Source organism: Calliphora vicina, chromosome 1, assembly GCF_958450345.1.
Source record: "Calliphora vicina chromosome 1, idCalVici1.1, whole genome shotgun sequence".
Taxonomy (NCBI): Eukaryota; Metazoa; Arthropoda; class Insecta; order Diptera; family Calliphoridae; genus Calliphora; species Calliphora vicina.
In genome coordinates, this window is record NC_088780.1 from 104,472,087 (window position 1) to 104,495,725 (window position 23,639).

Sequence of the window (23,639 nt, forward strand, 5' to 3'; positions counted from 1 at the left end):
GACTTATGCTTTATTTACATTTCATATCGCTAATGTAAACAATGTACATAGTTGCATTGTTTAGGAAGTTTAATATGTAGTACATAATTTAAATACCGTAGCAGAACTGATTACAAACTTTCTATTGATAAATTTTGGAAGTCAGCCTTATTTTAATCACAAAACTAACATTTAATTTTTGGTTATATAGCGCTGAATAATATTAATAACTAGTTAATCGCCCCGGCTTCGCCCGGTAGCATTTACTAGTGTTAGTTCTTCAAGTTTCTCCAACCCACGCACACCAGCCTGTTCTTATTTATTTGCAAATAAAATATCAAAATTTGTACTGCATACTTTAGGGAGCTTTTTTATTACAGTTGACTGGACCCACAAAAAAAGAATTTCCGAGTTTTACACGGAATTTTTAAATTTTTTTCTTTTCAAACAATCTCCTGAAAATTTCAAATCGAATAAAAAAAAATCAGTCAAATCGCTCCAGCCGTTCTCACGTGATGACATTACATACATGGACCATTTCATTTTTATATATGTATATAGAAGATATGTAGTTATCTTTGGTAAGACCATATTATCATAAGCCGAGAAAAAGTACCAAATAAAAAAAAAGTACTTTAGTATGTACTTCCTTACCTATTCTATTCAAAACTACATACATACATATATTTTTCGTAATGTTTTAGTTCAGTCATGCCCAAGCCCTATACTCTTGGTACTCTTTTGTTTTTGTAATTGCTCTTAGCTATAGGCTGTGTGTTTTGTATACTCACTAGAGCACTCAGCACTAGCAATATAAAATACACAAACAACTTTGTCTTATTATTTTTTTTGTCGTTCTTCACTGAATACACGCATGTTGAAAGCAACAACACTTTCGTATGCTTTGTTGGTAAACATTGACGACTGCGATCATCCATGTAGATTTTGTTTTTGTTTATCGTATAATATTTTAAAAATGTGTGTGTTGAAAGTGAGTTTTTTTTCTTTTTTCTTTGTATGAATTGGTTTTAGCAACAACAAATATTGAATAAAAAGTAGCTTTTCTTTAAATGTATTGGTGTTTACTCTTCCATAAGGAACTTGTGGGCACCCCTGTTTTAGTTTATCTGTATGAATTTGTGTCTGAGTGTGTGCGTGTTTTTGGGCTTGTCAGTTTCGCAATGCAGTATAAGTATGAAAAAATCCTTTATTCAATTTATACAATTTGCTGTTGGTTTTTCGATTTTTTTTTTGGCCGGTTTGGCAGTTTATAGTAGAGTAGTGTAGTTACATATACATTTTAGCTTATAAGGTCTGGTTGTATAAAATTGCAATGAAATAATATTTGCACGTGTTTGACCTATTTGTGGACTTTAGTGTAGTGTATGTAGTATCACTTAATTTGCTCTCATCTCTTTCACTCTCTTTTGGTTACATAAATTACACTAAACTAAAATACTGGTTCATACTAATGGATGACACAAGAAATAAAAAAAAAAATAGTAAAAAAAATTTCGTTTAATAGATGCAAGTTAAATTATTAACAACATTTACTAACACTAGAGGGGTTATTATCAACAAAAATACATTTACAAGGACCATAACAGTAGCTGTGAAAGGAGAGAGATTAGAAATAAGAAGAAAAGTTTTGTTTGCCATTGACAGCCTGCCTGGGTAGGCGGCTGCTGTATTTTCGTTTTCGTATTGCATTTTGAGGTTGGTTGGTTTTGTTGTGTGTGTGTGTTGTGTTTCCTCTTTTGATTGTGCTTGATAGCCTGATTGAGTTTCCGTTAAGGATACAGGATACTAGGTTAATTTTTGTCTCTTTCATTTGCCAGTAAGCTGCCATTGCATGTATTTGTGTTTATGTTTACGAATTCAAACAGGAACCTACAAACAAGAGCCAAAGCTGCAACAAAAAACATTTGTAGTTTTGTTATTTGGCTTTTTGATGGCTCTTTAGTTTCCGTTAGGTTGTGTCTCCAGGATACTAAAGATTTGAAAATGAGATTCATAATGAAATCTGTTCTTTTTTTTTGCTTTAGGTTACAAAAATGTTCATTTCGTTGGAAAAAAAACGTTCTTGTTTCAGTTTGTGCATTATTTTTAGTATTTAACAAAATGGCATGTTATCAATAATTCACAAACAAACATTTCTAGATTGCATTTTTGTTACGGTTGTTTTTGTTTAATTTAATTTAAGATAAGATAGAATTGAACCTTAGTCAATAAAAGGTATAGCAAATAAAATGAATCTTATCTTTGTAATAAATAAAATTGCATTTGAAATGTGTAAGCATACGGGGGTTTCAAGGAAAGTTCAAGAACAATTTTAGTTTTTTTAGCTTTAGGTTACAAAAATGTTAAAAAAATATTCTCATAATTAAAAAGTTAATTCTTAAGAATATTTTTTGAAGACTGTAGGCGCCAATTTTAATACGAATTTCGAAAAACAAATTTAAAATGTTGACATTTTCACGACTCCAAAAGCTTTTAAAGATAGAAAAAAAATCTCAAGAGTTTTTTTTAGAAAACTGTATATATACAATCTTAGTAGAAATTCCTTAAAAAAATTTGATTTTATTTATAAAATACCTATTTAGGAAGTATTCAAATTTGAAATGTTCTGTATTTAATCAAATATTTCTTAAAACTTGGGAAATAATATGTCACTAATTTACATTTCTATTTATCTTATTTAGCACAATTTAAAAAAAGAAAATTTTAAATAAGAATTGACCTTAAAAACTATAAAACCTGTCTACTTCATTATTTAGTTCCTTGTAAAAATAGTACAAGGAACTAATGTCTTGACCTACAGCAAGGAAACCTAATAGGTATTTTAACAACGTTTTTGCCTAAATATACATATGTAAATTGATTACTTAAATATCGACCAATTAAAAACTCAGTTTTTCCTTTTAAACCTAACCTAAAATTCACCATAACCTTAACATAAACAAATTTCCCTTAAAAACTTGTTTCCCATGTACAGTTTTCCCAAATGAGAAATTTCTTAATGGATATATACAATTGTACAAACTTTTTATGCTAAAAACATCCGCCACTTTTAACCCCACATCCGGATTTTTAAAAAGGATTTGCAACATTTTCATAATAGTAAAGTGCGGCGGATGTTATAGTTTCGACAAGTTTAAGCATACATTTGAAAATTCGCAAAACTTAAGCCATATCGAAAACTTTACAAGGAATTGAAAGAAGAAAAAAAAAAAACAATAAATGCAATGACTGTAAATCACGGAATAACTAAAGAAAATAATACATACTACTTGTACACCACCAGCCACCACATAATAATTACGGTTGGCATGGCAACAGAAACCCCCTTCTTCAATAAAACTGCACAAATAAAATAAGAAAAAAAGAAAAACACACCAAAAAAAAATATCAAACCCAATCTCCAATAAACTACTGCACTCACACAAACAAACAACAGCAGCAACAACAACAACAGAAAAGAGAACATAAAACAGCGATTTTAAAAAACTTAATGGTTTGTCTGGTTAAAATAAACCCAAAACCAACAAAGTAATAAAAAAAATAATAAAGCTGGAATGAGAAAAAAATCGCAAACCTTAAAAGTAAATGCAACTGACTAAATGGCAACAGCAACAACATTAACGTAAATAGGGGGGCCACTTTACTCTCTCACACTAACACTCCAAACAAAGCCAAACAGCCCTACACACAGGCTGTAAAACACAACCAATACCTACTAACTAGTTAAAACAACCATGTGAGAAACATGTTTTATTTTCTTCTTCCTCTTCTTGATGTTTATCAAAAAACAACAACAAAAACAATACAAATAAAAAATCCCCAACTGCAAATGTAAAAAAAATATATATCCCGAATATATGCAATGCATTGTGTTGTGTTGCCACCAGCTTGTCTTGTTTGGAGCGCTATAATGAATAATGGCAAGCCGCCAAATTATGAACACATGCTGAGAAACTGAACAAACAGTGAAGCAGCAAGAATGAACGAACGAGCGAACAACAAAAAATAACGACAGATAACGAATAACAAAAAAAAAGAATATGGCGTGGCTGTAAAAGAGGGAGCCAGGCAGGCAGGCAGCCTTTACAAATACTATTGCACCAAACCGTAAATGCAATTTACAAATGCATACACACACTCACACTCACACCCATCTACTCTCATCATGGCCACTCAAACAAAGAGCAAAACGGAACAAAAAGCTCCATTTTAGTGTTTATAACGTAAGTAATAACAAATGTATAAATGAGAAGAAATGTAGTAAGTTGAATGAACAAAACCAGGGAATGGAAGACGACTACAGGCTGCAAAAAAATACACACATACTACACCGTGTAATTTATATGGAAAAATGTGCTGCTCTTCACCAACACCATGATGTCTAAAAGAATGAAACACAAAAGACAAATGAAAATGATGATGTTGGGTAACGTTGGGATGGGGAGGGGGGTGTTAAGTTTACAAAGAAAATTAAACTACAAAAATTGTAAAGTCTAGCAGAGAGTGGGAAAACTAAACCCTTTAGGTAGGTATTAAGAGAGACTTTTTCAAAATTAAAATCCAAATTTCTTAATATTTCCCTATCTATATAAACAAGTTAAAACTTGTTTATATAAATATGGCAACACCGGTGTAGATATGTCATATGTATGTGACATCAGTCAGCATCGTAAAATTGAATTAAACTCATGTGGTCGGAACAAGCTTAAACATTATTATGCTTGGTTAAAACATTTCCGCCAACAATAGTGTGGCGATCAATTCACTTGACCCTTTGTGAGGAATATCTTTAAAAAGCAAAATTGTTCAATCATGGTCATCATTCAAGAGTGAAAAAATGCTTGTTGTTTGGGAACTGATACTGCAAGATCATCATCTGATTTATACATTTGTTTTTTTCAAGCTATTCAGACACAATTGTAGCCCGTCGTTCTAGATTATAACATAAGTCCTGAGAAAAAGATTGTTATGAGATAACAATGTGAAGACTTGCTTAAACCTTAAGTAGCTCCACAGCAGTAGCACACAGTTTTCTTTGCTTTGGATAAATATGGCAAGCGCTCAATGATCACAATAAATGTTGAACACGAGTCATCGATAGTCAACTCCGAATTTGTTGCCAATCGTATGATTCTACCTTAGTAACTGATCTTTACATTTGTGGCTACAAAATTTTAGAAGGTTTAACCAAAGTTTGGTTGCTTCAACCGAAATTCTTCTTTATCAACTGACTTTCTGTTGATACAACCGAAAAATTCTATGTGTGTAACCGAATCATCTGATTGAAAACAAATTCGGTTGCTACTACGAATAAGTTTTCTCTGTTCAGCATTTGACTATATCACTCTCTTATTGTAAGATCATCATGAGGCTAGTTCATCATAAGGCTAGTATCAGTCTTTCTAGGGTTTCACGAAAGTCCTGAGAAATCGTTTGTTGAGATAGAATTGATATTCTAAGATCATCATGTTACTTATCGCGAAGTGGAGACATGCTTAAGCATAAAGTAGCTCCACTTGCGTACATTTTGTATGAATACCGCATAGTTTTGTAAGCGCTCTATGATCCAAAGAGCGACAACCACTTTTCACTGTGGTTGTGGTTAAAACCCAAAGCGGGAAGAAGATCATTGGTTCATCTTATATATAATGGGACGAAACGACCATTAATTTAATTGGTAGTGATGATAAGACATGGGTTAGACGTCCAAAAAATGGCAAAAACCAAAAACGTTTAAACATGGTTGGGGAAATATTATTATATAGGGATGCTTTTCTTGGTATTGCGTTGGTCCAATTTATTGGATTAAAGAAAATATGGATAAGCACTTGTATGTAAATATTTTGGAGAATGTTATAAAGCCACATGCAGAATGGAATATGCCCTTAAAATGGCTCTTCCAGCAAGATAATGACCCAAAGCACACATCAGGTCTTGCCAAAAAATGGTTTTTATATAACAAAATTCATGTTATGGAATGGCCGTCTCAATAACCAGACTTAAATCCTATGGAAAATAGTAAAAGACAAACTCGGACCTGAAAAATTGAAAAACAAGGAAGAACTTTGGCAGAAAATTCAGGAAATATCTTATGCAATTTCCCGATCTACATGCGAAACTTTGTTAAATTCAATCCCCAAAAGATTTGATGCTGTTATTAGAAATAATTGATATGCAACAAAATATTAAGAAAACAACGAATTCTTATGATAATTTTTTATTTTTAATCATTTTAAGACTGATTGATTCTATTTGAATGTCGCATATTTTATTTAGTCTTTTAGATTTGACATCGTTTTTAACATAAGAATGTGTTATTTTTTTATTTTATTTTTTTCTTTTTATTGTTTACGTTATGAGCATTAATATATAATGAACAAATTTTAAATTTTGAAATGTAATTTTGTAGTTTTACCGCTTTAATCGAATTCATATGTAGTGACTCTATTGTATTGTCCGTCACTGTAAATCTAATATAATCTAAGACATCGATGAAAATCGATTTAAGTTCGGAAATGCTTAAACAGATTTATAAAAAGAAGAGAGGAATCACGAAATTGATCGTTTTTATCGGATCGTAGGACGTGTTTCAATTGCGACACTAGAGCAACATGGACGATTTAGCAAGATGATTTTTCATGAAAATATCGTGAAAAATTTTAATTTTTTAAAGGTTTTTTATGACTTTCTTAGCAATATTCAAAGTGTTAAGCAAAAACTTTTTTTCTTTTTTTGAACCTTCTTAACACACCTACACCCTAAGGGGTTAATACACAAAAATAAAAGTAGATATGGGTACTTTTATTCATGGCTTGTAACCATTTTTCTATTTGCCAGCACAAAAACAACAACTATACGATGTTTTATTAAACAGCAGCAACAACAACAAAAAAGCGGGAATACAAAAAAAGCTTTTGTAATCACGCTTTTCTCCCCGTGTTGTTTTATTGTTATTCCACCATATTTGCAAGTGGTGTATGATGAATTTTCTATGAATAAAAAATGCGTTGTTGTGCTTTTCACAGTATTCCCATGACAAACTTATGCATTTTTTGTTGTTGTTGCTTTTGCAACAATTACCAATGCACCTCTTTTTGTTTTCTCTATACAAACAACAAAAAAAAACATACTGACTTCGTTAGAGCAGTTAACTAGGAGAGGGATAAAAGGGGAGAAGTAGTGTAAAGCCCTCAATAAAATTTTTTTTATTTTTTTTTGTTTTTTCATTAGTAACACAGCCTTAGCAAAAGAATAGAAACTGTAGCAGTGAATAGAATTGTATAAAATAGAATATATAGCTTCAAGTGGTAATAACTGGAGGGTACAAACAAAAAAATACTCTTACACAAATACTTATACGGAGAAAACTGGTACTATATATGTACGTATATGAGGTGGGAAATTGTGAAGAATTTGAGCAAAAATAGAATAAAAAAACTGCTAAACGAGAAAAATCAAATGTAAAGCTAAATATAGCAGCGAATGTAATATTCTTTGTATTTGTGATGTCAAGTGCATTAGAGTAGAGTAGCAGCAACTGTATCTCCTTTTTGGTAATCCATATAAACTTTCAAAATACAACTCTTTTGTGGGGCTACTCAAAAAACTCGCTCTCTTTGGCAGTTATTTTTGTTTTTTTTTTAAATTTCCTCTTTTTTTGTTTGTGCATATTACATTCATAATTTAAAAATTTATGATGACACCATGAAATGTAAGTATTTTCTCCACACTAAGCTAAAACAACAAATTTACTAGAGATTTATGGCATGAATAATATAAAAACAGCAAACAAAAAACAACACTTGAGTATTTAATATTTATGATGGCAAAATAAAATTTTAAAGTGTCAAAAGATGAAAAAGGTGTTACAGTTTTGTTTTAGGGTTTCTTTTATTGATTGCAGTTAGCAACTCTGCAATATTTCAGTCAAATAAAAACAGTTATAATAAAAAATGGTTATAAAATATTTCATTATGAAAACGGTTTCCATATACATATTATATGAATGACATTGCAGCAGGGTCTAATAACTTTGAAAAACTGGCATACTTTTAGGAATTATTACGTATTCATTTAAAATTTATTAATAAATAATTGATTTCCAATAGCTCATCAAATAATAAAAAATATTAAAATATATTTAATAGCTACAGTAATAAAATACATAAATGTTAAAATACATATTGTGAAAAAACTCTAGCATACTTTTGGGATTTACGAACTGTTTTTCAAAAATTAATTGTATAAATAAATGATTTGCCTTAAAATTATTTAAATAAGGTTAAAATCATTGAAAAACTATTAAAAAATATAAAAAAATCGTTAATAAATGAAAAAACATAAGTATAATATACATAAAACAATAAAAGCAACCATTAATAGAGAAAATAAAGCATACTTTTAGGAATGTAATTGCTCTCTTGGTTTAGTTACTGCAGAAATTCAATTAATTCTTTTTGGTTTTAATTCTCTCAAATATTGTTAATGAAACCTAACTAAAGGAGCAAACCTAAAACTTTAGGAATTTGTGTAACAAAATTTTTTAAATTTTACCTAAGGTATCCCTACATATTTTGTTTCAATTAAATTATGCTTTAAATTTAGTTAAAATAAAATTAAATTGTGAATTTATGTCTGAAGAACATTGACAAAATACTTTAATACCAAAAACATTTTAAATTTATGATCACTCAAAGTGTTTAATGACAAATGAACTCGTCATCGAATATATTGTATGAGTCATGTGGTAAATAATTTTTTAAAAATTGTTTTAAAAGGAGATTAAAATTAAGTAGAACAAACCTAAGATATTTCAGCTCTTAATGACAAGTGTAATCGTACATACAAAGCAGAATAAGATTCATAAATTCATGTGTAAACTCTAATCCGAGTTAAACACTGCCTACTTTTAAACAAAGATAAACTCTATCTACTATAAACAGAATCAAACTGTATCTACTTTAGACAGAGTTAAAATTCATTTATAATAGACAGAGTTAAACTTTATTTACTTTAGACAGAGTTAAACACTATGTGCAATACTTTAGACAGACTTAATTAATCTTTATCTACTGATGACAAAGATAAACTCTATCTACTATAGACAGAGTTAAACTCCATTTATCTTGACAGGGATAAACTCTATCTCCTTTAAACAGAGTCAAACTATATCTATTTCAGATGGAGTTAAACTCAAGTTACTTTAAACAGATTTAAACACTAAACCAAGTTTAACTTTGTCTACTCTATAGATAGAATTAAACTTAGTTTACTCCAGAGTTTATCACAAATTGTATGCTATTAAACAGTCCATAAATACTTTAACACACTGTAAACAATTTATTATGAGTTGAAATTACAATGCAGCTTTATTTCTTTAGCAAATACTATTCAATCTATAGATTATTAATTTATAATTTACTTTAGCTAAATACAATATTTGAATTTATTTAAAACCGGTTTAAAATAATAAAAGAATTGTTTTTTAAGTAGAAACTAAAAGATTAAAAAGGAATTACGAAAAAAAAACTATTATTTTAAATCTAAAATGCAATTTTTATACAATTTCAATTACTTTTCCCCAAAAACCAACCGCACTCTCCCTCTCCCATATACAGCCACACAAACACAACAAAAAGAGAAATTAAAAGTAAATAAAACAAAGAAATTGAGAATTGAGATGAAATATAAATAAATGAAAAAATAAAGAAAATAAAAAAAAATACTGAATTTATAACAAAATGGTGGACCAAAAAAATACAACAACAAACCGATATATACGAATCATTTGTACATTATATTTTTAATATCACAGTGCAAACAACAACAACACAAAAAGTGAAGCAGCTACAGAAAGCAACAAAAAAAACGAAAGAGGAAGAGGAAGAAGAACAACAAGAGAAACAAAGGCTCCCCACTGTGAGCAAGAAGAAGAAATAACAACAATCTATGAAGACTAAAAGCACACACTGGACGAAAGGAGAATTTGCACAAGAAAAAACTTGGAAAGAATTAAAAAAAGACGAGAGGAATCGGAAGAAATAAAACAACAAAACATTTTGACGTTAACTGCAGTAAAAAGCTTAAAAATAAAAACTAAAAGCAGCAGGGCGAAAATGGAATCACAAAATAAAACAAATTACACTTAAGACATTTTTAGCAGAAAAATTAACAAAAACAAAATGAAGAATTAAAACACGGAAAGTGTGGCCGGTCCGCCACCACGTTTTATATATAAAAAAAATTTGAAAAATATTTAATTTTTTCTTGCTAGATATTTCAGTTTTCTGGTTGTTTCTTAGCTGATAAACGGTTTTTCTTTAGGGAATTATAAATTTTATTATATTTTGTTTTGTTTGATTTATTTTGCAGCTACATATGTATTAAATTTCAAACAAAGGGAGTGAGATGATTTAATACTAATGCAATTTGTTTTTTTTTTTTTTGTTTGTCTTTAATTAAACTCTTTTTGCAATAAAGGGTGTGTGCAAGGAAATAATATAAAAATTACATTTTATATAAAAAAAAAATTAAATAAAATATTATTTTTTCAAATATGTACATATCTCTTTATCTCCATGTATAGTTATGTTTTAACCTTAAGCTATACTGACAGTTTTCATACAAAAAATATTTTAACAGACAGTAGGTATAACTTTAAGTTAACACGACGTGATTGAAAAATTTAAAATTATCAATAAAATTGTTCCATTAGATTAAACTGAAATTAATATACAGTAGACCAATAAAGTCTACATACAGTTTTTTTATTGAAATATATAATAATACACGTCTTATGTCGATTTTAGCAAAAAAAAAAAAATCAAAATATTGATTCTGAGTAAAATAACGAAAATTTTATTTTCGGCCACGCCTACTTTTTGGTGTGCGTGGCTTTTAAGTTTCAAACCCAAAAAAAAATCGTTATTTAACTCCGAATCAATAATTCTAATAACTGTGAAATTTTGGACGTGACAGGAAATGTTGCTAAACCCGACTTAAGTGATGATTTTTTTAATTTTTTTAACATAAATTTATTTTTTTAACAAATACAGCTTTCAATAAAAAAAAAATTAATTTGATGTATTTTACCCAGAATAAAAGAGTTTTTGCTATTGGAAATCAACAAAATTTGTTTAGTAGAAAAAAAGTTATGTATCAAAATGTAAGAAATTGAAATTTATCTATAATTTTCTACTAATTTACTTATAAAAAAATTATATTGAACTCTTTCGCCAATAACCCAAGAATAAATAGGTACATTTGAAATTGTGTAGCAATTATAAAACCAATAGTTTTTTATACTTTTAGACATTTTATGCGTTTTTTCTTGAAACATTTAAGGATTTAGAAGATAAATGTTTTATCTCCACATTTTATATATTCTTTAATAGTTAAATTTACATTTACCAGGCAAAATTTAATGAATTATTATATTCATCTTTGGACTCGATCTTCAAATGTCATTGTAACTTTTCTTATTTATGGACCTGGACTTAATTACACTATTTGAACATCAAATGAGGAGGGTTTGAGTTTAAAATTTAAACACAAAGGGCTAAAGTTTATCACCTTGGAATTGTACAGAGAACTTTTGTAAATAAAAAACAAGTTGATGTCAGAATAAATCGTAAAAAATACTAATAAACCCATATGTTTGAAACTTGGTAATTCAATAGAAGAAGTCTCAGCAATAGAATTCTTAATTCAGAATATTCTCAGCAGATTGGGATAAAAAGGGGCTTTATAGATGAGTAAACATTTTGAAACAGAAAATGTTTAGAAGTGAACTGAGTGTTACAGAAGTTTCTCAGCAAAGGCGAGAAATTAAAACAGGTGCACAATAACAGTGAACTGAAATTAGGTAAAACAGTTGGGAGCACAAAACGTTTACTTTTAGCAATGTTTAACTTTGTTCATAAAAAATTAATAATTTTATACAAATTTGAAAACAACTCAGCCAGAGTTCAGAATAATTTATTTTATTAAATATTTCTTAATAAGTTATGACAACAATTTTCATCACCTATCACTTATTTATCAAACAAACCTATTATTTAATAAATTTATGACACTTCACTTAACAAAACACCGCAAAAAACAGTTTTTTAAAAAAGTTTTTCACTTAATTTATTTATTTCTTAATAAAAATACAAAATTTTTACACAAAAACTAAAGTCTAGCACTAATTTTGTTGCTTAAAAAAAGGTGTAGTCGTCACCCGTTATTGAAATTCTGTTTATAGAAATGTATTTGAATTTTTCTTTAACGTTCCATTCGTTTTATGTTTCATGTTCTTCTCTGTTTTATAGGTATTTCTTTTTGTCTTGTTGTTTTTGGTTTTATTTTAGTTTTTTTATATATTTTGCACTTAATTGCACACGAACACAAACAAATTGTCTACAGAGCTGACTGGATGGCTGGCTGGCTGTTTGATGCTTGCATATAGACACACTCACACATAAACAAAAACGCATGTTACTCACACACACACGGATACTGTACTCTGCAGTTTGCTCTCTGGCATTTTATCACACACTCATACTCATTCACATATCCATGCACCCAGGCATATGCAATGGAAAAAATCCTCTCCTAGCCATTGACGCCTACTAATACCACTACACAAAATTGAAACACTTGATGTGTGTGGTTTGGTTGCTTTTTTTATGCATAAAAATTTGCAATTTTTTTTTTATTATTTTCTTTAGATTTTAGTTAAAATCTTTTTTTCTCTTTTTTTGTTTAATTTAAATCTATATGTAGGTATGAATAAAGTAGAAAAAAATATGTATAATTTAAGCTATGTATGTATAGAATTGTTGTTGCAGGATTTTAGTTGTTAAGAAATTAATTTATTTTAGTTTTAAATAAATGATTTTTCTTTTAATTTATCAAGCATTTCTTTAATTACCTTTTTTTGTATAATTTTCTTTATTTTTTAGTTAGAAAAAGAACTATTTATATAAAAATTTTATTTAATTTTTTGTAAAAAAATTTTTTTGTTAAAATTTTGTTTAACGTTTTTTATTTGACGTAGTAGTAATTTGTTAAAATTTGCTTCACTTTTTTTTGTATTATATAGACAAAATAATAAAATTTGAGATCACAGTTAAAACAAAATTTATTTATTTTTATTAATTTTATTATTTGCTATAGATTTTAATTTTCCTTTTTTTGCACTTTATTTTTTGTAAAACACTTGATTTTATTTTATTTATTTTTTTTATATAAAAAATCACTTAAAAATATTGCAAATTTGTTAGCAGAAAGATTTAGGATTAAAATTTTCTTTGCTCTTTTCTATTAATTTTTTTGTTGTTGTTGTGGTTGAGTTGAAATTAATATATGTATGTATATAAAAACTGATCCAAAAAGCTATTTTCTTTCTTTTTTAAATTTTTTTTTGTTAATATTATAATAGTGCCGCGGTGTAATATGGCGGACGCTACGTCACCGGTTTCAACGCTCGTCTGCTAAAGCACACACAGTCTCGGTCTTCACGTCGTCACTATCGTTGAACAACACAAATTGGCAAAACGTTGCAAAAGCACACAGACCAGACCAGACTAGAGCACACAGCAAACCAAACCAAACAAAAAAAAAAAACCTAATTGTATATTCAATCCACAAAACTCAGACGACAACGTCGACTACAAAAGCCAACAAAAAAATATGACACTCACCTATACCATGAAATTTGCTGCAGAATGTGAACAAAATTCATAAACACAGATACACTACACTAACAATTCTCTAGAATGATACTTGCAATTAATTGTGCACACTGAACTTTTTAAAATGCACACAGATACAACACCACCTCGCTCACTCTCGGTGTGTGTATGTGTGTTCCACTCTCTCTATCATATTTCCTTTTTGCAACTACTCAAATTCCATTGTATCTCTCTCTCTCCCTTTATCAGTGGGTCTAGCTAGCTATCACTCTCTCGGTTTTATGGGTTTGCAAACATTTTTGCAAACTTTTTTTGAGGGGGGGATTTTTGTTGGTAGAGATAAGCGCGCGTTAGTCTCGTGAGGGTTATTTGCAAAATCAAATATGTACACAAAATAAGCAGCAAGAGAAGAAGGGTGGAGAGGTGGAGAGGTTACCCTCTTGCGAATTTGCACACTAAAACAAATGAGGAAATAAAATACTTTTACACTCACCAACCACACATTCCAGCGTTTAGAAAAATCATACTAACAGACATATATTAAAAAAAGAGCTTTTTTTGCAAACTTTGCTTTTCACGATCATCATTCGCCTCACACACAAACGCTAATTCACATACTTTAAACAACAAAAACACGCGTGTGGTGTATGGATTTTTGCAAACAAGAAAAAAATGAGAGAACCTATAAAATATCTTGTGGATCGTAGGAGAAGGACCGTTTTTGCAAATTACTAGTTTTTTTTTCAAAAAATTAAGAAAAAAAAGCTCTTTTTTTAATGTGATAAGCAGCCAAACACATTTCTTTGTTGGTTTCTTTATGTTTGCTTATTCGTATCTAAATGAAATTAAGCAGCAAAAAATGATTGTTACTCACTCTAAAGTTAAAGAGGGAAGAAGTGCAAAAAAAAAAATAAATATAAAAATAAGATAGAATGCCATAAGAAAACAACATACAAAATTTGTATGTGGGTTTTTATTTAGACGAGAGGTGCATGTGTATTGTATGTAGATAGAGATAATGTTTGCTAATGTTTGTTGTACTTTATCGTTGAAATAATTAAGCAAACCAAAATAAAAAAAAACAAGAAATATAAAAAAAAGTGAATCAATAATGATATGAAATCAAACAAATAGTGTTGATATGAAAGTTTTTTAGCGCTGGGTTTTTTTTAATTAAAATAAACAAATTTTGTAAAATCTTGTTTCTAAATTTAACGTTAACAAAAGAAAGATTTAAAGAGCTAAGTTTACCAAAAACTCCTGTTTTGTGAACAAAGCTTTAAAAGCTTTCGCCAAAAATTTCCACTTTTCATGTTGTATTTTATTATCGTTAACATTTCGAGGCATGAAATTAAACACATTTTTATTAAAAAATACACATGTATTTAAGTTTACCAAGCTTTGTCATAAAAAAAATAAAATTGATCGGTATGATCGCCTTAAAAAGCTTTTGGTGACAAAATCAGCTTTATTTGAGTTAATTTTAAGCACAACTGATTGTCCGCCCTTTAAGTTGTTATAAATTTACATTTATTTGTTTATACCCTTTTAATGATGTTGGATTTGTATATTATTTTCTAGCTTTTTACCCTACAAGGTTTAATATACTTCAAATGATCGCAAATAGCACTTTAAAGGCTATATGTACATATGTATATGTATATACAATATTTTTTTATAATCTTTGGCAATTTATAAAAGCTTTCTAATTTATTGTCAAGCTTTTTTAGCTTACTAGTTTTGGATGGATCGAAAAGGTAACTGAAATACCTATATTGATACTTTTTTTTATAGGAAACTGTAATTTTCTGTAAGAATATTCATAAAACAAAAAAGAAACTCTTCTTCGTGGTACCTATTCATGATATAACAATCAAAATTTATAGTTGCAGTACGAAATCAACTAAGCATACAAGATATAATAATCAAAATTACAAATAATGCAGCCGCCATGACATTCATACTCTTGACTTACTCTATTTAAATGTCATTTTTAAACTGTTATACGTTGTGGAACTGTCTGCCTACTTCAAAAACTATTCGAAATAAGATATCTTGAGGCGGATCAAAGATTTCACTCAATAATACTGTCAACTAAATATCGAAAATTCATTATTCTTTGTATAAATTTAAAAATGCTTTAATTTAGAAAAGATCACAGTAAAATATTCTTATTATATTAGCTGACTATGTTTGATTTTACAAAAGTCATGTAAGATGAAATAAATATTTGCTTAAAATAGTGCTTAAGTTTTCTTCTTTCTAACCAAAATTCAACCATTGATTCACTGGTACCCAAGAATTATAGCGATCCTACATTTTTATATTCAATTAATTCGAAACGACAGACGACAGAATGTACAAATGAATGAAATCGATTTCAACTTCTGGTGATCAAACAATCAAATATGGGCGATTGAGGAGAGGATACACGGGTGTAAAAAAATGACCACTTGTTGGATATCTAAAATCCACTTGATAGAAACAAGACAAAGGCCATTGTGACATTAGGATGAGCAAGAAGAGTGTCCATATGAGCTCGATTTTTGGCGAGACCTGACATAATCTGCAATTTGATACTTGGCATAGGATATTGCACATCCTCTTTTGTTCGTTACTAATTTTGCATGATCGGTTGATTCTACAAAAGCTCTCTTTTAATTAAACAATATTGTTCAATGGGAATTCAATCTATGGAATGCTTAATTACTAAAATTATCTTTAAAATACACACGCTTATGTATATCATAATCTGAGAACAATATATTATGAGATAATGGTTGTCACAAACATATACTTGTTTACTGCAACCATATATATGATTGACACAATCATGTGAATCGCAAGTTAACCATATTATGGTTACCACAATCATATAAATAACGAGTGTGGCTATAATATTATTAAAAAAAATTGTAATAATGTTGAAATGGTTACAGTAAACACGTACAACAAAATTTTTTCTCTGGGTTCAAGTTTAAAAATTTAAACATGTCGATTCTAAAATTTCCAAAGGCGACAAAGAAAAAACCCTTATGAACACTGTTTATGATGCAAAAATATATTAGGTCAATTCACAAGGTCTCTTATCAGTCATAATGTCCTAATATATCACGACTCGGCGGCTCGGCTTAACCGACTCTTAGACATTCGGCGCAGGTCTCTGCTGGTTGGTTACGACATTTTTTGCTTGAAAAGCAATAAAATCCATTGTGAAATATTAGGACATTATGACAATATGGCATGATAACAGACCTTGTGAATTGACCAATTATTTACCTATACTATTACAAAAATTTGCAAATATTTCTTATACAGGTTGTAATTTATAACAAATATAAATTCAAAGAAAAAGATTTTAATATAAAAACAACACAATTTCATCAAATTTCAATAAAAAATTTAAAAACAAAAATTATATTTTTCCAAATCATGTTAAAAAAATTAGTATGTATAAGCAAAAGAATTTTTTAGCATATAAGAGTAAAATTTCAAAAGACTTGCGGTAAATTTAAGAAAAAATAAAACGATTTCAAATCTTGGCAATTTTGCATTTCTTATAATAATTGCAATGTGATAAAAACTAAACTAAATTAAATTTCATTATTATTGTTAGAAATCTGAAACCTAATTCCAAAACTGCTTTAGTCTCTTACACTTACTCTAACATTAAACTCTAAACACAATGTTGACAAGAAAAATACATAAAAATAAAATAATAAAAAAAAAAAACAAAATAATAAAAATATCAACACTTTTAAAAGATGTTTTGTTATTTATTATGGACTCGTATGACTCGACTGTATTGAATTCCAGACATTAAATTCTCCTGTATAGAAATGTTGTGTTGTTTGTTTCTTTTTCTTTAAATGTTCCTTGTATGATTTCAGTTTTGAGTGTGTGTGTATGGATTTGTATCTGTGTGTACATGATTTCAAATAAAAAAAAATTATATGTATGCACAAGCATAGCAACTGTCGACGTTCCACAAAATCCACACACTAATATTATGACACAACATGAACATGAATGTATTTCATGAGATTTTAAAAGCATCAACCATATAGTAATACTGAATAAAAATATGAAGAACGAACGGACAAACAAATGGAATTGGAAGTGAATTTCTTAAAGTTTTATTTTAGAGTTCTAGACACCAAGAGATATTTATTTAAGGGCACTGGTTACGCTTAACTACTATGCTAAGTTATAATGTCAACGAACGAAATAATCAAAGCATACAATTTAAAATTATTTGTTAAATCTCTAAAACGAAAATTTGAAGAGAAACAATAACTTTGTAGAACGAAATAATCTAAGCATACATAATAAAATTGGTTGTTAAATGTCCAAACATATTTTTTGGTTTATTGCTCCAATTAAATACAAATTTAGGGGATTCAAACGGTCTCCTATTAGGTCGTATTGTCATAATGTCATAAAATATTTTTTTTAGTTTAAATAAATTTTTGTTGGGTTTCAAACAAAAAAGTTATAAACTAATAAGACTTTTAGAACTATGTTTATTGGTTTGTCATAAAATAACAATTTTTTTGTTTGCAGCACAACAAGAATTTGTTTAAACTAAAAAAATATTTTACGACATTATGACAATACGACCTAATAGCAGACCGTTTGAATCCCCCAACTTTGTTTTTTTAAAAGTATTTTTATAAATGTTGTATGATTTAGTAGTTATTTAAAGAAATTTGTTACAAACAATATTTTTTGTAGAAAGAAATAATCTAAGTATACAAATTATAATTAGGTGTTGAATGTCAAAAACCGAAAAGTTTAGGTATGAATACTTCTAAAAAAAATTACAATTGTCCGTAGAACCTATTTGAGTGAAAAAAAGTGAGCCACTATTAAAATATTCAAGAATATGACAAATTAACATATAAAATTAACCAAACAAGGAATAAAAAACAAATATACTAGAGAAATACAAAGAATTGCAAACTAACAAACATGTTTAATTTCGAAAAATACGATCAATGTCGAAACTTGCAGAATGTTAAACTGGAAATAAAAGATGGCAACACAGCTAAACTTTTGTCACGTTACAAAAGCAATATCTTTAGATATACGGAACCAGAAGAGTTAAAAACCAGAACCATGGTTGGCTCTGCAACAGCAAACTTATTCCCAGTAATAATTATTGTAAGCAAAAAAAAACAAAACTGACATAGTCCACTGTTCCCCTTCAGTTCATAAGTTTGTCTTTTATATTATTCCAAAAAGTTTTTCATGGAGGCGAACAATTTGGCACCATTAAGCTCAGCTTAAAGAGTACATACGAAAAGAACGGAAAAATATTGATATTTTTACTCGTCTACTGTTAGTTCATGCCTCAACCTTCTTACCCCCTGGTTATACCTGATAAATTTTGATCATGATAAACTTCAAAATGGTTGTCTAAATAAAAAATTATCAGGTATAGTCTCCATTTATTAGTATTATTGCTTCGTTATGATAAAATTGTTAGTGCTTTTGCTTAGACAACTTTGTCTTGACAACAAATGTCATTTATTGTTATGCTGAATATTTGTCAAGTATAGACAGGGGGTTATGAACATAAAGATGATATTTTTTATCGATCGAGCTTAGCTTAAAAGAGTACGTATCTACTTTTCAATCTCTTGTATTAATGATTTTAATTTGTATGCTTAGATTTTTTCATTTTGAACTTTCTTATTTAAAGGACCACAATATCCCTATCTAAATTAAAACTAAACATTGTTTATGTTTGCTTAGGTTTTTTCGTAGTATAGAAAATAGTTGTGAAAACTAATAAACAAAATGAAAACTATGACATTTCTATGAAATATAAACTATACAATAATTGTTTTAGTTAGAAGAATGTCCTGCCCTTAACACATTTGCCATTAGTGTAAAAGTCTGCTGATTTTTTTTAGTTAAGGGAGTTATACAAAAACAAAAATTCAACTGATTGAAAAAAAGTAAATAAATAAAGGAAAACAAAAAAAAAACAGAAATAACAAGATTTTGGTTTGTTTACATTGTATGAAATAAAAATGTTTTGGTCAGCTTCTATACATTCTAATTTCCCAAAAAAATAATCTTATCAAACTTGTTTTTATTAATTGTAAAATAAAATTAAGCAAAATTAAATAAGACTGAAATATTTGAAATATTTAAGCAAAAAGAGAAAAAACATTGTTTAAAATAAATCAACATTGACAGACACCGACGCCTTAAGTGCAAAATTATTTATAAAAATTATAAATAAACACAAGAAAAACAGAAAATGTAATCACGTCAGTCAGCACATTCTTGTAAAGTTATTGATAATGAACTTGCTGCTGCTGGTGGTGGTTGGTGCAGTCTGACACACCACTTAAGTTTTACATTAATTGCCGGCTAAAATAATAGAAAACAAGAAAGGAACAAAACAAATACATTGCGCAAGTATGAAATGCCAACCCAGTCAGTCAATTATTGCGTTGGCCGTTGTTGATTCTTCTTATTTTTGGGGAGAGAGGGTGGGGTTGGTCTCATTTGGACACAAACTACAAACAATTTTTTTTTTTTGAAAATAGCTACAACTATTAAAAAACATAAAATACTGTGTCATAACCTAACATAAACGAGGTTTAACAATATCATTATTGTGGGAGGTTGTTATAAGTGGTAGCACCAACTTTATTTAATTTATACCCTCCCCCGCACGGTATTTAGTCATTTGCCGGCTGTCGTCTGTGTTATGTTTTATACGTATAGTTTGTTTTTTTTTTTTGCATTATTTGTTGTTCCTTTTGTTTTGAGACGAGACTAAATGTCAAGTTGTATAAAACGTCTAATGATTAGTTGAAATGGTTTAAAGAAAAATTAAACATATTTTGTTTTCTAAATGTCACCTTTCAATGCTCAATAACAATAACTTGTCAAAAGTCTAGTGTGATTAAATCTGTAAAAAACACCCTCTTTATAGCAGACTACAAATGAGGAAATTGTAAATATATCTATGACAAGACAAGAGCTGTTCAATACACTTGAATTAGTTATTTATGGCAGACACACACAAATGACTAACAGATATTCTTGAATTGCATTACATAACTACATACCAACTAAATATACTTAAGAAGATGTTAAAACAATATTCTGGAAAAATGTTCTTAAGACGACACAAATGTCTACAGATTGTTTCAGAATGAGATTGATGAATGATAAATGTAATTAATTTAATAGGTGTTAAATTTAAGAGGATAGTACAGGTTTCTGAAAAATACTGAAAAATATTTGGCACGAATAAACCTAAGCATACAAAAGTAATAACTGTATAAAACAAATAGAACAAACGAAATAATCTAAGCATATAAATTTGTTTAAATATACAGAAATCATATTTAATAAATGCATCCAAATTATAACCATAATTAGTAGGGTTAATGTGACCGAAAAAAATCTTTCTAATTGCCACCAGTTAATATATCATATTGGTTAAAGAAAAGCAAGATATTGCTATTCATAAATATTATAAACGAAATAATCTAAACATACAAATTGTTGTTCATAAACAGATATATGTATGTAATATCCTGACCTTACATAATTTCCTTTAACCCTGCGACGGTTGAGGAGAAGTTGCCCTTATACGAAGTACAAGGGACCTTGTACTTCTATTATATGAAAACACATTTTTTAAACATTTTTTTTTTGTTTTGATTTATTATTATTTACTAAATGTATAATGAATGTTAGAAAAAAAAGTTTCTTTTATATATAACATTATTAATGTTTTATGAGATTTATATGAAAAAAGCCTAAAAAACTATTGTTGAAATTTCAGTACAAGTACCTTTTCACATGTTCCCGTACTAAACACATTTAAATTTCAAAAGAAACTAAACTATTGGTCGGATCGCTTTGATTTTTCTTAAACGATTCTAGATAAAATTTCCTTGGAATACATGTGGGGGCGGGTATACTTCCCATGGACCATCAAGGAGTAATCTCAGTTAGTAATAAACTTGAAAAAACCTGAAATTTCAGTACAAGTACCTTTTCACACGTTCCCGTACTAAACACATTTAAATCTTAATAGAAACATTGCTCGGATCGCTTTGATTTTTTTTAAACGATTCTAGATAAAATTTCCTTGGAATACATGTGGGGGGCGGGTATACTTCCCATGGACCATCAAGGAGTAATTTCAGTTTGTAAATGAAAAAGGTCCCCAGGAACTTTTTGTATGTTTTGTAAGCACTAAAGAAATAGAAATGTCAAAATAAATTGAGTATGCTTAGATTATTTCGTTTAATGTCTGTGGCCAACCATTTGAGGAGTCGCAGAACAAAAGTTACTTTTTCGAATTTTTTTACAAATTGATTTTTTGGTATTTTTATAATATTTGGGTTGAAATCCTCTAGAAAAAAATCAATTTCCTAAAATTAATTAAATTTTCAAAAAAGTACCTTTTTGTTCTGCGGCTCCTCATTTTATTTTCAAATAACGCACTTTTCATTAACACTTATTTATTTATCTTTAAATCTTTTAAGAAAATATATTATTTTTTACTTTTTCTAAAATAATATAAGTCAAATTTATAGTAAACAATTTAGCATTAGTTGAAATTTATACAGTTTTGCAACAAAGTTCAAACAATCTGTCTAATCCGATAATGCTCTATAAATTTCCATATTATTCTGGAAATTTATGTTTAGTTCTTAAAACAGATTCATAGAAATGATGCAAAATGTATGCACTGATTCTTAAATCACTCATTAAAAGCTAGAACCACAATATCGAACTAATGCTTGAAGCTTTTGTGTCACCACTACTAGTCCAAGTAAATTAGTATATAATTTAAAGTGATTCTGATTGCAGTGGTTCAAGAACTCATGTTCCAGTTCTTAGGATTTTTCTAGCATTTTAATTTTCTAAATATCAAATATTGAATAAATGTTTTTTTTTTGACAAACATGGGAGTAATTTTATTTAAAAAAAACTTCCAACCTCTTCTTTCTAAATAGCTTTTAAAAGGTATTGCAACATGTGAGTTACAGATTTGTTAACATGCATTTTGACCCTCGAAGGTCAAAATGCATTCTGACTTTTAGTTTTTGTTCTGTCAGCTGTGAGTAATTTCATAATTTTAGCACGTGAAACTTTTAGTAGCCCGATCTATCTTTTTAATTAGTTTTTCAATAAAATCGTATCATAATTATTGTTTTTTTTACACCTAAACCGGCAACAATGCCCTGAGGCACTCTTCACCTTTTTGCACCTGGTTCCTAAACTTAACTTGCAAATTAGTTTCAGATGGCTGTTCTGAGTTTATTGGGTCATAATTACCCTAAAAAAAATTATTCAACAACTTTTTTTTAGCTTTTTAAATTTTTACGGATTAGAGGGGTCAGCTTCGGTTTATCGATTCGGTGCAAAAAATATTTTCTTTTATATTTTATTCAATTCGTATGGTACCCAATTTCCCTGCTTTTGGATGAATCCTGCTGCTAGCAACCGTTTTGAAATTGCTGATTGAGTAGCTGCCAATGATTTTACAAGCTCTTGTTGAGTTTGACAACAATCTTCATGGAGTAGTGTCTCCAATTCTTGGTCTTCAAACTTCTTTGGCTGCCCTGTGACAAAATCACCACTTCTGAACCGCACAAACCATTTCTCGCACGTTTAAACCGAAGCAACACATTCACCATAAGCTGCGGTGAGCAATCGGTGTGCCCTTTTTTCAAATTAATAAAGTAAAGCAAAACTTCCTGCATATGACCTTTTGGTTGGCACAAAATTCGACATTTTTGATGCAAAACAAAAACTTTGTAGTTCACACTATAATTTTTCTAGAAACCCTAGAAACTATTTTTCGTTTATTCCGAATATGGAGACTTTGATTCAGAAAGAAAACATTGCTACTACGTTTTTCGTTGGCATTCTTTGGTCCATTATTAGAGTCTGTTATCAACCTAATTTATTTAAAGC

General features: G+C 28.8%; 1 protein-coding gene across 19 annotated transcripts in view; it reads right to left on the reverse strand.

The window, feature by feature from the left end:
• The window catches only part of Syp (Syncrip), a 195,857-nt gene that overhangs the window by 56,725 nt on the left and 115,493 nt on the right, over window positions 1–23,639 (reverse strand). The window contains exon 1 of one of the 19 annotated variants that reach the window (XM_065515373.1): window positions 12,914–13,604. The exons of the other annotated variants lie outside the window; for them this stretch is intronic. The gene's annotated coding sequence lies outside the window, so the exon portion shown is untranslated. Of the gene's footprint in view, window positions 1–12,913; window positions 13,605–23,639 lie in introns of those variants that run through there. 19 annotated transcript variants of the gene reach the window in all.